Here is a 17,241-nt window from a genome sequence, read left to right as displayed (position 1 = left end):
ATTGTAATGGGCATCAATCGTATCGAGCACAAAATTAATTGCTGTCTTATCATTGCTGAAAATCCTCTCTACTGGAAAGCCCCATAGAATATATTTTTGGGAGCTGGGGGAACCTCTTCCCCTTCCAATATTTTTAAAATTGCTACACAGTTTTACCCCAAACCAGTCTAGGACATCAAGTCAACGCTGCATGCCCAAGTTGTTTCTTCTTTGGTCCAAATCTGAACAGTGGTTTATGCACTACAGCTTCCCACAAATTGCACTTTTTCTCAATGGGAAAATGAATGGAAATGGACTAAAACTGCAGTTTTTGTTTCAATAACTTTTACATTTCTTAACACATCTTTCCCAAAATGTCCAGTGACAAATGTTTTACAACATGTGATCCACATCTGTCCAGCGAGTCAAATGTTATTAGCAATAGAATTTTGCAAAAATTCTATGTACAATGATTTCACCAATCCTTACGAAACTTCAGAGAGGTATATGGCCACATCAGATTGGTCCTGCAAATTTTGGTGAGGTTTTGTCAAGGGGGAGCAAAGTTATAGAACGGTGTGAAAATGTGTGGGTTTTCCCATAAACACAATGGAAAAAAAAAATCTTGCTCCTACTGTACAACAGTTGGATGGATTTTCATCACATTTGCAGCAGTAGTGGCTGCTTGGTCCCGAAAGCGTGGTTTTGTAAATTTGGTGTAAATCCATCCAGTAGTTGTTTATAAAATGAGCAAAAAGTAGGTCAAACCAATTTGTGATATCTGGGTTTGTTCCGCAGACTCACTTCCCTGTTCGGATGGCAGACGGGCCTCCAATTGGCTCAGAGGGCGGTGTGATGTCCGCGGACAATCGGGCGCACCCGCTGATTGCTCAATAAAAAACATGAGATGCGTCAGATTTTTGGAAATGCCCACCATGTTGGATTTGCAGACAGCGGCTGATGTCCATGAACAACGCAGTACAAACATATTAAAAATCAAAATATTGCACTTGTCAAACTAATCAAACAATCTCTGGTGAGTTGAGCGGTAATGAGGATGGGATGAGATATGGCCTTCAAAAGCCAAAAAACTGGCATTTTTCTTCTTTGATGTCTGCAAACAGTCTGGGGGAGTCCTTTGATGTCTGTGAACATATTAGAAGTTCAGGACATCTATGCTTATTTGTGCATTACAGGGTCGGTGAAAAGCAGTTTTTGGATGGCTTATAACCTTGGCGGCACTCACTGAAACTGCATGAAATTTTCGAATTTTATTCTACACCTGATTCGTAATGATTTTCAAAAGTGTGGTGTTGTTGTGTCAAGAGGAAACAAAATTAGAGGGGGTCCCAAAATATAGAAAAGGTTTATAAATGTGGTGCCATTTGACAAATCTGCACAAATGTTTTTAAAAAGATTTTAGGTCTAGATGTACATATTTTTGCAAAGTTTGGTGGGATATTGTAAAGAGGGGGAAAAATTAGAGGGGATCTCAACATATTGTAAAAGCTTATAAATGTGGTGCCATTTGACAAATCTGCACAAACGCTTGCAAAAAGATTTAAAATCTAGATATAAATGTCTAAGTTTGGTGGGATTTTGTCAAGAGGGGGCTAAATTAGAGGGGGGATTGTCAGGAATTCAACCATCCGCATAGGTAGAGTGTGCTTGCCTGGGCTTTTTGATTTTTTATTTATTTAAAAGAATGAATGATGGGAGATCAACCTCCGGAAAATATGTGGGGCCATTCCCATTTTCCATGTTCTGGGAGGACACAGTTTACCAGCGCTGCCCTCCCCTGTCATGTGTAGCATTTTAAGGCCCCATGGATTAGCATCTACATTGTTACACCTTTCAGGCGGCAGCAAATACTGAAGAATGTTAATTAGCAGGCCTCAGGGAAGGCCTGGGTGCAGGAAGTAACAATGTGAACTGGGGCATCCGACCCTTTAAGACGAGGTAGCAATACTTAGAGACAGACAGAGATGCAGAATATTACTCAAACATCAATAATCAAAACTGACTCAGGAAGTTGGCAAAGTGCGACTGTTTAAATGTCAATTATCTAAAACAGGGAGTTACAATGAACATCAACGCATTAACTCGATCTTCACACTCAATTCAACACATAAAAAAAGCAGGTTATATACTAAAAACTCTTCATCATTGTCATCTACCTACGTTGCAAACTACAAAAACCTATTTGGAATGGTGATAGGCTTACAAGGAACATCTAGGTATACGTTCCATACTGGGCAGGGAAGGTGATTGGGTCTCTAACATCAGGTGGGGCAACTAAGCCCTCCTCTAGTGCAGGTCAATACGAATGTCATCAAATACACAAAGTCCCATTGGATATACAAACTATAGGGGTCTCTATTATGTATCCCTCTATAATTGGTTGGCACCCTTCTACCCCTCTGTAATATTCTATCTACGCAAGCAGCACGCAGGCTGGCACACAGGTACTGGTGGGTTGGTCATAACCATAGCTTCCCACAAATTAGCCTTGGCATCCATCATCACACTTGCAGCCTACTAGTGCAATAAGGCTTTGAACTGGAGAATATGAGAATATGAGGGAGTATAGCATACTCGGTCCTCTTCGTTTTGATACAGTTCATCGTAGTGTCTATTTTCATCTGACCACATTTTCGAGTCTTACTACATTTAAAATACTACTATTTGATGAACCTCTGACATCTTTAATGTTCTTGCCTCTCATTTAAGACAGAAGGTTTGTTCTTTTCTCACATTCTGTAATTGTCTGTACGCACATCCAGTCCCAAGGTGGCCTTGACTTCTTGGTGTTGATCCAACCAAGACTTTCTTTGATCCACCTCCATGGTTAAGTGTTCGATTTCTAACTTTGACACACTGAAAAAGTATTTCTGCTCACGGAATCCAGCTCTGCTAAAGTGCGTTGTGGAATCATCCATAGTCCTTATGCCTATATATATATATATATATATATATATATGTATGTATATGTATGTGTATATATATATATATATATATATATATATATATATATATATATATATATATATATATATATATATACACACATATATATATGTTGGCACATCGCCGCAATCTAATCACTACATAGCGAGCCTTAAAGAATACTTTGTATACTTGCGTTACTGTGACTGTACCTGATAACTTCTTCATTATTTCTGTATCATGAACATCTTCATTTCGAGCCTGAACTGTTGCTCATCTTTAACACCTACTCCTTTGCTTCTATAGAGTGCTTATGTTCACTTGTCTCTGCATCTCTTCTGAGTACGTCAATTCTGCTCGTCATGACATCATCAGTCTTCCCTTTTGCTCAGTGTTCCCACTTCTTTCGGAATTTCATTCAAATGGCCATAATATTGATGTGTATGCATGTATGGCTTTCTCAATGGAAATCTTACTTCCAGGATTCTCTTTGGTAAAGGTATTCTGCACATGTCTCACATTCTGGCTCCCAACATATAGGCAGCATGGGGGAGGAGCTTTGGATGGGGGTACTTGGCTCCATCTCTGCACTTCCCCCATCTGGGCGATTCATCAACCACTCTCTCATCGGTCTTCAGACATACCTATTCTGAAGAGTCATCAATCATATGGCTCTCAGCTCCTCCTTGATAGCATTGAATCCCTTTATAGTCGTGTTGATCATCTGCAACAATTCCCATCTGGTTATCTGTAACCACTTAATATTTGCATCTGTCTGGATCCTGGGCATGAAGATTATCGTGAATATTGTTGAAGTCCTACTAAACAGTCTGTGTTTATATGGAATAGAATCAAAGGCTTCTATCGACTTGGCTGAGAAATAGTTCTCTCTCTTCATTTGATTCAGCATTAGAGCAGATCTCTTCATCCTCAGGTGAGCATCTGCTTTTGGAAACTCGCCAATATTTAGGTCACTTCTAGGAATCACCAATACTGGAACATGAACATTCACTATATAACACAGTTCTCCCCAATCCTTGGGCAGTTTCATATAAGCTTTGGATACACAAGCCCAGTAGTGATCCATTATCACTGCTATTCTAATGTTCATTCCTCATACGTCAAATATTCGACCACAGCTCTGATTCTCTCCATGTTTTCTTGTGTCATTATTTCTGACGCACATCTTTGCACTTTCCAAAGGCACTATATGCAGGGACCCTCCTTTATCTTCGACCCATGTTAGTAGCTTAGCAAGTCTCGGCCATAACGGTTTGCATCTGTTTTCCATAATGTCAATGGTTGGTTTGTAATCTCCAATAATTACCCATGCTCTGCGGATACCCACTCCTTCCTCCCATCCATCTGGAGAAAGCACTGATCCCCAAATCTGCATCTGGCCTCTGTTCTTCAATCTTCGAATGTCTTTTGCTGATTTTCCTGGACTTTCAAGCCTCCTGTTTACTTCCCATTTAATTCCAGCCCCTTTCACTCCAGGCTGTTCATATCTTATCACATGATTCTTACTGTGGGCTCTTGCTCTTGTCTTTGTGTCTTGCACATAATCATCTTTATCCGGATCTGTCCATTCAGTTGCCAATTTTAAATAAACTGTTTGGCCCATAAATTGGCCCTGTGTTCGGCAGAGTGCAATGTGAGATAGGCAATGCGCTGTCTGAGCATCTATTTCAATGGCTATGAATATCTTAGACTTCCCCATACTATGAGACAGGAGTGCACATACATAGCATTCCTCCTTTGAGGTTCTTTTGCCTAACTATTTCATGTGCTGATACCACATATTGTTTCCCAAATGGGCTGTGCTGTCTAGATAATCATTCAAGTGTATTCATCTTCCCTTGAACTTCTCTTAGGTCTTTTTCTCGCTTCATCAGCTGCTATAATCATCTCATGGAGTATGTCTGCATAGTTCCTTCTTACTGGCGGAATCATAGAGACATTTGTCAGTGCAAAATGTGTCTTTCTTCTGGCATAATACGAAAACATGCAAAGCTGACCTCCCGCAAAGGGAAGCTTTGACCTATCGTTTACAGGACTAGGTGCCTTCAGATGCACCACTGGAGTAGGAACAATCACATAAGGTCTCAGTGGTCTTACACTTGCCACTTCTGTACCCTCCTGCTGCATAGAAAGATACACAGGAACTACTGCCTTATTTGGATCTACATGACAGATAGTTCGTACTGTGAGAGAAAGTAGAATGATCATGAACATAATGCATGTATAGATGATGTACTAATAAGTCCAACGGATACAACAATAGCCTCTTGCATGTCATGGTGGTCTCTCGTTGTTTGCCATATTATTGTTGCTATCTATATTACCCATTTTCTACTTTTACTTTTAAGGAAGGAAAAACCAAACTTTAAAAGGGCAATCTCATAAAATATTCTGGTAATAGCTGGATCTGCTCCACGAGCTCCACAAGCAACTGGCTGATTGCAGGATGGTTGATAGGGTTCCTGATGAATACAAAAGAGTTGTCTTTTCACCAAACCAAATGAGGATGTGCTTCCAGTAGATAATAAAAGACCAAAACTAGCAGATTATGGATGTCCTCACTCGATAAGCCCATCAGGATGCTCACTGTGTTGTTTCAGACAATAGACAAACTTGCTCAATTATATCATGTAGCAATTGATTGATTGCCTATTGATTCCTAGGATCTCTCAGAAATGTACGAGTGTGGTTTTGTCATCCAACAAGGTGCGGGCATTCTTCAATCAAGAAATAAAAGACCATTCAAACTAGTTTATGAGCGTCTTCATCTGACAGAGGCATTCGTGTCTTCCATACAGTACTCAGGTAGTTGGAGGATTTGCTCTTTTATGGCTGTGAGCAATCTCCTCACGACTGGACCATTTTAGGATCTTGCAAAAACAAATAAACATCAGTAGTTCTCCCAACCAATGATCGATATGCATGTTGAATGAAGAGGAAAGCAGTAAGAATGATCCAATGAACGTTGCCATTAGGCACCACCATGGGTACCTCCAAAAAGAAACTTGGTGAGAAAGAATTTGGAGAGCTCTTCCCTCTTCCAATTGTCAAAGATGAACTCTAAATCTGGCATTTCTTTTTAAGACTTCAATATGTCTCAGTCCAATGTCAGCAAGCTCCTGTGGCTCAAGAATAGCTTTTTCTTTCACACCTTGTTTAGCAGCTACAAAGAGTGTCTCAAAATGAACAATAGTCCAATAAACTCTTTATCTGTCTACTGGACAGTCTCTGTGTCCTTCTTCCTCATCATCAATCTAGTCTGCACGTGCTGAACTACTTCTCCTTGGCTTGCTCCCGAAAGGGGTCGGGATGTGGTGGTCTCGCCGCTGTAGATCTTCACGTCTCCCAGGAATATCCAAGCGCTTCTTTCTTGCACGTTCACTGCTGATGGACTGACATCCACCACGAGGAAAGGGCCATTAAATCTGAGTTCATGCCATTTGCGGACAAAATTACTGATCAGTACCTGATCTCCGGTAAAGAGTTTTGGCAATTGAAGTTCATTTGATCTGGTTGCTGTATGGTTTTCATCATCTGAGACCTACACCCCGTCCACTTGACTTGTTCTGACATGACAGTTACTTGTAGTCATACATGTTAAGTAGGCACATAGCTCATCTTCTAACAATTCTGCTGTTGTCTGGGCATCACTTCTAGTCCTCGATGGAGGAGTGAGAGGCGTTCTCATTTGCCTCCCTGTTACTGGTTCATGGGGTGTAAGATGATGGTCAGAGCCTGGCTGATTCCTCAATGCAAATAATGCAAGAGGCAGGCAATGCAGCCATCCTTTTTTTAACGCTAACTTAAGTTTAGCTATCCTTTCTTTAAGCAGCCCATTGAGTCTCTCACATATATTCTGTTGGCTTGTGGGTGATAACCCAAAGAAAACGTATGCTTTATACTGAGCAATAAGCTGATCTGCTCGAACACTTAATTCACAAAATGGGTGCCATTATCTGATCTTAATACCTCACATAGTCCCCATCTAGGAAATAATTCTTGACAAGGAACTTTGCAGCGCAAGTGGCATCTGGATATGTGCATGGGCCAGCTTCGACCCACCTTGAGAAGGGGCCCACTACCACTATCATTTATCTCTAGCCATTACAGACACCTGCAGCATATCAACATAACCAATATGTAAATGCTGAAAAGGACCGTTTGGTTGAGGGATAATACCCCTGACTGTTTGCAATGTGTGCCCAGCAGTAAACTTTAGACATACGATGCAATTTACCACATAAAATGCAACGTGTTCTAACAAATTTTGTATGAACCATTCCTCTGCAATAGCCGCTGCAACGTTTTCCTTAGTGACATGTGCATTGTAGTGTAGCTGTTCCAACACCACCCTTAACAAGGCTACAGGCATTACCAGTTTACCACTGCTTTCCTGTTGCCACAATGCCTCAGATGAGGATAAAGAACACCCCCTCGTGTCCACAGATCTTTCTCATCCTGTGGTGCTTCACCTTGAACCTCTATTAGTTGCGTCTTCGACAAGTTATTAAAACTTTCATTTATAATCATCATCCCCACCATTCTTTCATTCACATCAGGAGTATCAAAGCCCATGATACCCTCTGAATAGGCAACTAGTTTTGCTTCTTCGTCTGCATCTTGGTTTCTGCGTGAGATAAAGTCTGCTCTCTTAGTGTGCGCTGCGCACTTAACAATCGTGATGGCTACTGGGAGCTGTAGTGCTTTAATAAGTCTGTCCAATAAAGTGGTATGTTGCACTGGAGTGCCGCCCACTCGGAGGTAGCCCCTCCTTTTCCAACGTGCTAGCCCTGCATGCACTGTTGACATAACATAGGCAGAGTCACTGTACACGGTTACTTCCTGGTCTGCGTTTTTCTCGAGAGCGACAATCAGCACCACTATTTCTGTAGCCTGTGCTGAAAAGTAAGACGGTAGCTGTGCACTTATCAATACTTCAAATTCCCCATTAGTCATGTGCCTTAGGACAGCAGCACCTGAATATCTTTGTCCATCGGTTTGATGGATTTTTAAAGAACCATCAATAAAGAGAATTTTCCCAGCTGCCAGAGCATTTTCTTTTACCCTTGGAATCTCATCATAGAACTCCTCATAGTTGGAGCAATCATGTGCCTGCTCGTCATCTACCAGTGGTTTGGCTACAAATATGGCAGGATTCACTGTCTTACATCTGGCTATTTTAATTGCGGGATTAGATATGACCACCTCATAAGCAGAAGCTCTTTGAGACACCAGCGTACCCTTAGGTTTCTCCAAAAGAGCAAATAATGCATGCTCAACAAACATCGTCATGGAACACCCCATTACTATGCTGGCAGATTTCTCAATAGTGATAGTGGCGGCTGCCAAAGATTGTTCACAGGGGAAGTGACCCCTCATTACTGGGCCCAAAATCCCACTATAATACGCTAAAGGCTTGTACTCCAACGTAGTTCTCTGCGTGAGTACTGGCGTCATATGTTCCATTCATGTGCGAAAATAAAAATAATTCCTCAGAATAATTCAGAATCCCTAAAACTGGAGCTGTGCAAATTGCCTTTTTCAAATCATCAAACTGTTCCTCCATTTCCTCGGTCCATACAATCTTTTTCTGACTTTCTTGAGCCTTTTTCAGGGCCTGCAACAATGGCCTTGTGTATGAAGTATAATCAAATACTCATGCCCTCACATAATTGCACAGTCCCAAAAATTGCTGCATGTGCTTTATGGTATGCAGATTTTTCTGTTTTCAAAATTGCCTCAGCCCTTTCAGGTGTAACCTTCATTCCTTCATGCAAAATTAACTGGCCTATGTATAACACCTCTTCTTGGCAGTACTGCAATTTTTCTTTATCCACCTTATATCCCTTCTTGGCTAAATAATCCTTAGCTAAACTGAGTCACGTCTGCACTCTTCTTCTGATGTGCTGCAGACCAAAATATTATTCACGTATTGCAACACAACACTTGGCAAATCAATATTGCTTAAGTCCATCTGCAGGACTCTATTAAAAATTGATGGAGACTCACAGTAACCCTGGGGTAATCTTGTGCTTTTTAATTTAGTCTGTCTGAACGTAAATGACGTCAGATCTTGAGAATCGTTATGCAATGGGATTGAGAAAAATGCATTATTCAAGTCAATCACAGTGAAATATAGAGTCTCAACAGGGATACTACATAAGATCGTCATTGGATTAGGAACTAGAGGAAAATCTACCTATACAATCTGGTTAATTGGCTGCATGTCTTGAATTAAACACCATGACCCCCCTTTTATTTTTTCACAGGATACACTGTGGTATTACATGGTGACTCTGACATCACTAAAATGCCTAGATCCTTCATGACGGATATTGTCTTAAAAATACCCTTGTCTGCCTTTTGAGACATGGGATACTGTTGTGCTGGAGGTAAAATTGCTACTGGCTTCAGTTTAATCTTAACTACTCCAACCCCCTTTAATAGGCCTACACCATAGGGGCCTGTAGTCCATAAAGAAACTGGCACTTTCACCATGTCTTCATCAAAAAATGCAGGATGCTGTTTCACTATCATCATTCTTTGCAGAATCTGGCGTTTCCTGATCCAACCCAAAATGTAATGCTCATCTCGAAAACTACTTCATCATCTGATGAGTCATCTTTAAACATATCCTCATCGGTGACATAGGTTAATCTGTAACCTTCTCCGATAGCAATTACTGTGCTCCATGATCTGCCATTGTTGTCAAATCCTGTGCGCATAGCCAAAACCCATTGTAGGACAGCTCCTTGCAGCTCTAAAGGATAAATCTGTCCACCCTCTCCGTTCATGGTAATCTCTGGCCTAAAGAGGAACTCATCAGGTATTCTCATAGTTTTACCTACTAAACCAGGCAGCCAAGTTAACAAAATACGTACCCATACTGAAACGCCTCTGGTTCTAATGGAACTCCTCGTATGGCTATTTGCCCTGTAAATCAAAAGAGAAATCGTCATATTCAACTGTGTCATTAAATTCTGACCCAGTATATTAACTGGTGTCTGCCTTGAATACAACAATGGCACAGGCATATCACATTCTCCTGCAAAGACTGGTAATTCTTCCATAAAAAGAACTCTACTTGTAGCTCCTGTGAAACCTTGAGCATTCATGGCATTACCCGAGAGTAAACATTTTCCCTCCCATATACATGAGCGAGTTGCACCAGTGTCCTCTTGAGGATTTGGCGTTACTGATAGTAGTGGACACATCAAGTCACCCAGTGAGCTGTCCTATCGTGTGTATATGCTTATTCCTGTGCCCATGAAAGCATTTCCTCCCTCGACAGTGACACCCCCTATCCTAGGAGTCAGTAATTGTGCCGTGTTTGCACTCTGCTGTATATGCATGGGTGCATGCTGTGACTGCCCTTGTGGCAGTCTCAATGGTTCTTGCTGTGGTTGCGAAACCCATTGTATTTTCAGCGCTTGTGCTTGATACACTGTTTGATCTTGGGCAAACCCATCCCTATTTTGTGTGCCATATGCAGGCGGATAAGAAGTCCCCCTCTTGAGAACTGCCCATTCTGTGCATACCCTTGGCTCCCACATGTTCGTGCTATATGCCCTGTCCTTCCACATGTCCAACATACAGGAGGAAGCGTTCTAATTTGTCCTCCCTGCATGCCTTTAGTTATTGATCTGCATAGGCTGAAACCCACCTTGGTTACTCTGGAAGTTCTCTTGTTTGTTCTGAAAACCTTCTCTTCTGCGGAGGTTTCCTCTACCCCGTGGTACAAATCCATTCCCTCCTTGATCGAACTGCTGTTGGTTATTCACCTGTGGCATACCCATTGTTTGCTGTATTCCCTGCCGTTCTCCACTAGTTAACAAAGCCCCTTCTATAGCATACTTTGATAGGTTTTCCTATACCAACTTACCCTCCTCAATCTTCCTGCCTTCTTCTTTCTTTTGAATTTTCTCTTGTAAAAAACGGCAATGATGCACTATTGTCAACTGTATCTCCGGGCATGGTTTTGCCTCCATACCCACCAATTTCTTGAGCTGCCTCTGTACTTTTCTGGCAGCCCATGACATAATATGTGATAGAATACAGGTATAGGTTTCCCGCATGGCTCGCGCGTTTCCAAGCTCCATTGCTCTTGTATATTCTGAATGTAAATCAACAGATCCTCTCCTTCCTGCATCTTGCATGCCATTGGAGCGCTCATATCCGATGTGTCTGGATACTGTGCTCGAAGCACTTTCCAGACTGTCGCTCTACAATTATTAAATGGTGCCCCTCTCCACCAAATGTCATCAAATCTCTCCCCAAGTATAGCAGCTAGAAGAATCTTGATGTCCCCTAAAGCTAATGTGTTTCCTCCTGTCATTGTCTCTAATTCATAGATCCATTTTCCGGCACCTGACGTTAAACTCAGATGTTTACACCTGAAATTATCCTTATCCATTTGGGGCCAAGGAATATATTGTGGTCTGATCCCTCCTTTCTCTAACAATGCGAATTGCGAGATCCCAAATACACATTCATCCCCCATTGTCTGTCCAGAGCAGGGACAATGGTTCCCTCTTTCTCGTCTCTATTCAGAGTCAGCTTGTCCAAAGACAAGCTCTATGCTCAAGGCTAAACAAACTTCCGTCTTTGCCTTGCGACTGCGTACTTTCAAATCGATCATTTTTTCCCTTTCCTTTTGAGTCTTTCTTGGTCCTCATGTCATGATAAACCTTATCAATTTCTCTATGCGATCAATGTCGTGTGCCCTTTGTTTCTTGAGTTCTATTTCCTCTTCAACTTCCCTTTGATTCTTAGATTCATCTCTAACCCTTTCCTCTTCTTGTCCTTTCATCTCTCTTCTCTTGTTTGCTCTACCCATTTCTTCATCCCTTCGTCTTTGTATCCTTCTATCCCTTAACTTCTGTTCTTCTTCTTCCTCCTTTTTCTTTTCTAGCTTATCTTGTTCTTCAATTGCTCTTGGTCTATTATCATACTTTCTTTGCTCCTCTGCTCTTTCTTGTTTTTTCAACTGTTCATCTTGATACAGCTGTTCCCTTCTTTGTCTGTCCTTTCTTTTAGCCTCGTCCTCTTTCAGTCATTTCTCTCGTTCCCTATCTTTTTTATCCTGTTCATCCTGATCTTCCTCTTGCTTTACTTCCTCAATGCTCTTTCCATCAAGTTTGAGCAATATCTGACCGCCCATACATTCGTTCTGTATGAGTGCTACCTCGTCAGCTTTGTCTTTCTCTCCTTTCCATCTTTTTAGTTCTCTATATCTAGAGACATTCCTGGTCGATCATTTCTCTCCTTGTCCCGCGGGACCTTAGGAATCACATCTCTTTATGGAGATTTTTCGGGACTCTATACCCTGTCGCTGCCTTAAGCTCTCTTAATGGATAGAATCCTTCATCTTTCGTGCACTTGCAATTTACTTCCAGCGCGGTAGGGGGAGAAGAAGGCTCTTCACCCCCCTCTTTACACTGGTTAGGCATCCAGTCTTCAGGAGGCGGGTCTTCCTGCTCCTCCGGGTACATGCTTCCAGAGCTCTAAGTTCGCTAACCTTTTTTCTAGCTTCTTTCCTGTATATGCTGCATGCAAATATGTCGTCATATGTTGCAGGACCGCTTTGGACAGTGATCCTCCTTGTGGCCATGGCATGAACATTTTATCTGCTGTACCCTTAACCCATTCTGCACTGTATTGCTTAAGCTTGGGTGCGTGTTTCGGCAGCTGTCTGCACAAGTGTATGAGTGGAGTAATATCCTCCATCATGACTTAGTCACAATTGACTGTCACCACTTACTGTTATTTCACACAAATAAATGCTTTATAAAAAAATTATACAATATGAGCGTGCCCCAATCGTCGCAGCTCCAAGCCTCTGTATCACGTTTTACTTCAACCTACCTATTCACTTAACATTATCAGCTAACTCATAAATAAATAATCACATTTCTTCCAATCTCATCGTTTCCACCATAGTCTTGCTTATTTCTCAACATTTCATTACTTTACCACATATATCTCATGCAACATATAGACAAACAGACAATACTGACAGACAGGCCAGCACACATATACTTTAGTCAACCCTCCTTGTGACTATGGGTATGAGCTGTCCTCTTTAACGACACCTTGGTCATTCATATCATATGTATCCACTTGGATTTAGGACAACCTCCTTCTAGATGTCCTTGACGTAGGTTAACAGGCTTACTATATAGATCGCTCCTCATCTATATACCTTAAACTGTGATGCTCATCATCTCATACTATGACTCTCCTGGTCCTTAAATAAATAATAAAATACCCCAACCACCCCTCTGTTACTTTATCTCCATTATCACTCTTTCGCACTCGGTGCTCATTCACTTTGCCACCTAACTCAGCCTACTCACCATTTGCGTTTTTGACTTCCGACCCTCGGGATCATCTCGCCCTCAAATCAGCCGATTCAGCCTTTAGTCCGCTCAGCTTCCTGTAGATGTTGGGAAGGGATTCCACTTGAAAATGAGACACCCGCCCCACCTGTACTTGCAAGATTTTTAAACTAACAGCCGCTATCTACAAGGAGCCTCAAGTTCTCCAAGTTAAATGGCAGAGGACGTTCGATATTACTGGGACCCCAAAGCTTACTAGATCAATGGATTTTTTACTGTCAGCTCTGCTACTACGTGAATTGGGGCATCCGACCCAGCCCTTAAAGACGAGGTAGCAATACTTAGAGACAGATTGAGATGCAGAATATTACTCAAACATCAATAATCAAAACTGACTCAGGAAGTTAGCAAAGTTTGACTGTTTCAATGTCAATTATCTAAAACAGGGAGTTACAACGAACATCAATGCATTCGCTCAATCTTCACACTCAATTCAACACATAAAAAAAGCAGGTTATATACTAAAAACTTGTCATCGTTGACGTCTACCTACGTTGCAAACTACAAAAACCTATTTGGAATGGTGATAGGCTTACACAGAACATATAGGTGTTCGTTCCATACTGGTTAGGGAAGGTGATTGGGTCTCTAACATCAGGTGGGCCTCCTCTAGTGCAGGTCACTACGAACGTCATCAAATACATAATGTCCCATTGGTTATACAAACTATAGGGCTCTCTATTACGTGTCCATCTATAATTGGTTGGCACCGGTGTACCCCTCTGTAATATTCCACCTACGCAAGCAGCATGCAGGCTGGCACACAGGTGCTGTTGGGGTGGTCATAACCATAGCTTCCCACCAATTAGCCCTGGTATCCATCATCACACTTTCAGCCTACTAGTCAATTAAGGCTTTGAATTCAGCCTTGGAAATGTTCTGTGTACTGGAGAATATGAGGGAGTATAGCATACTCTGTCCCTTGGTTTTGATACAGTTCATCATAGTGTCTATTTTCATCTGACCATGTGACTGTAGACCATGTTTTCAAGTCTTACTGCATTTAAAGTACTACTATTTGATGAACCTCTGATGTCTTTAATGTTCTCGCCTCTCATTTAAGACAGAAGGTTTGTTCTTTTTACACGTTCTGTAATTGTCTGTACACACATCTAGCTCAAGATGGCCTTGACTTCTCGATGTTGATCCAACCAAGCCTTTCTTTGGTCCACCTCCATGGTTACGTTTTTGATTTCTAACTGCGACACACTGATAAAGTCTTTCTGCTCATGGAATCCAGCTCTTCTGAAGTGCGTTGTGGAATCATCCAAAGTACTTACGTTTCCCATATATATATATATATATATATATATATATATATATATATATATATATACTTTGCCACATCATCGCCATCTATTCACTACATAGCCAGCCTTAAAGAATACTTTGTCTACTTGCGTTACTGCAACTGTACATTTGTAAAAAACCTTGATAACTTCTTCATTATTTCTGTAGCATGAACATCTTCATTTTGAGCCTTAAATGTTGCTCATCTTTAATACCTCCTCCTTTGCTTCACTTGTCTCTGCATCTCTTCTGTGTTCATCAATTCTGCTCTTCATGATATCACCAGTCTTCCCTTTTGCTCAGTTTTCCCACTTGTTCCGGGATTTCATTCAAATGGCCATCATGTTGTCGTGTATGCATGTATGGCTTTCTCAATGGGAAACTTACTTACAGGATTCTCTTTGGTACAGGTATTCTCACTGGCACTGCACATGTCTCCCATTCTGGCTCCCAACATATAGGCAGCATGGGGGAGGAGCTTTGGATGGGGGTACTTGGCTCTATTTTTACAAATAGAGACCCGCATCCAACACATCTTTGTAATGCAATGTGTCAACTTGGTACCAACACCCCTATCATTATCATTGTGGCCAAGTTTCGCAAAGGGCTCAGTTAGCTAGGGAGACACTGTTTTGTACAGCAGACAGGAAGATGGGTGCGACTTAGAAGTATAGGTTGTCATCCATCCCCTGTCTGTTGCCAAGTGCTCTGATTCTGACCTGAAGCATCACTAAAGATTGTTGGTGGGGACCCAGGATTGGTTCATTAAGGTGGGCTTAAACTGGAGCCCGTTTAGCTTTAAAAGAGGACTGAGCCCCTCACTGATCAGATCATCTGAAGACTTTGCACGGAATAAGAAGAAGGACTCATTTGGACCTGAGCTGAAGGTACAGTCTACCTTACATCTTCTGCCAGTGAAGGAAGGCTAGGTGTTCCAAGAGGGAAGCAAGATCCCTCCCCTAAACATCTCCCAGGGAACAGAGGGAGATACCAGACTCAGAGTATCTGTCCAGCAGCTCCAGAACCGGAACCCAGCCGGCACACAGCATGCCCTGCTAGGTTCTGACAGCAATCTTCCTAGGTGGGAAGTGCCAGAGTGTCTCTGGATAAAGGACAAAGCTGTTTCATATTAACACCCTCCTGAGCTTTGGGCCATCCGCCTTGAAAGGACACAAGCCCTGCGAAGAAGCTACGAGGAGTGCCACACAGGCATCATCCATCGTCCATCTTTTTAAGGACAATTTTGAGACAGTCAAGTACTCGAACCGCAACCGGCTGCACCGCTGACTGTTGTCATGCCACAGTCAGCAGAGCCGTACGAGATGCCTCAACCAGCATTCCAGATCTGCCAACCAGCACAGAAACAACAATTCTTGGCCCTGAGCCGCCATGCCTGCAGACGTCCGTCCAGCCTCGTTTGCCAAACTGCATGCCGCCTGGTACCCACAGCGGTCTTCTGCCATTAACTCTGTCTAACGGGCTGCGAAGTGCCCTGGAACCGCCTTGACACTGTCAAGCACCAAGAACTTCTGCAGCACTAGGAACATTGCGGCTCTGTCCCCCTGGCCCTTCTACGAAGGCCCCTGAAGACAGTTACGATCCTTTGCCCCTTTGGTGTTGAAACTAAATAACCTTCAACAGTAAGACTGATTGCTTTACCTACTACCTTCCTGTCAGTATCCAGAGTGCATCCCTTTCCTTTGAGAAACTGTCTGTCCTCTGTCTTCCTTTACAGTGTGGATTGTAATTGTCATGTGCTAGAACTTTCTGTTGTAGTAATAATAAAGTAGATATTTGTATACAACCATGACTGGACAGTCCCTTTTATCATTGGGTAATAATTGTATTTTCGCTGTGTTGCAAGTAACCAACGATCCACAACCTTGCGGAGATAAGCCTTCTGTTCCATCCACATTACCAAAATCGGACACGGAGGTCTTATAATTTACTTGTATTCCAATCTGTTTGGATCCCTTCTGGTGTACTAGAGGTGTGGGGTTGATTGATGGTTTAGAAACCGATATTCATCCCTGAACCACTGGTGCCCCAAAAAGTTGATTCGTCACAGGGGTCTCAACGTTTTTAGATGGCCTATAACTTTGTTGCTTTTTGACAACTTTTGACACATGTTTTCAGAAAGATTAGAGACCCAACCTTGAATGTTTGTGCAATGGATTTTGTCAAGTGTGCGTTACGTTATATGACTATTGTATGTACGTACATTTTGACACTTAAAATAAAACATGGGCAGATTTCCAGCAAACTTGTGGAAGGAGCATTGGCAAGGTCCTGAAAGTATGGTTTTTCAAATGTGTCCGTGTTTTATTTTTGCACAAGTGTCACAATCTAGGTACAGAAAATATTGATATACCTTTGGTGACTGAGGCATAGATAGCCTGTGGCCATGGGCAGTGGCCAGATTGTCCGGGTCATGGCTTATAGTCATGACCCGGACAATCTGGCTACTGACCATGACCACGAGGGATGACCAATGGGGACCGGCTATGTGGCAAAGTTTTCGGAAATTGGGAAAGGTTTGAAAGGGAAAGAAAAATGTGCCTGTGGTAATATGGTCATAAGGTTCTCTATTTGCCTGCTGCAGGGTGCC

General features: G+C 42.1%; 1 long non-coding RNA gene across 1 annotated transcript in view; it reads left to right on the top strand.

Moving 5' to 3' along the window:
- LOC138473120 (uncharacterized) overlaps positions 1-17,241 on the top strand; it is a 342,112-nt gene that overhangs the window by 130,275 nt on the left and 194,596 nt on the right. The window lies entirely within an intron of this gene.

The sequence above is a fragment of the Ambystoma mexicanum genome, chromosome 8 (genome assembly GCF_040938575.1).
Source record: "Ambystoma mexicanum isolate Mex_15411 chromosome 8, UKY_AmexF1_1, whole genome shotgun sequence".
In the NCBI taxonomy this organism is placed as follows: Eukaryota; Metazoa; Chordata; class Amphibia; order Caudata; family Ambystomatidae; genus Ambystoma; species Ambystoma mexicanum.
This window is presented reverse-complemented; position numbering and strand designations above follow the sequence as displayed.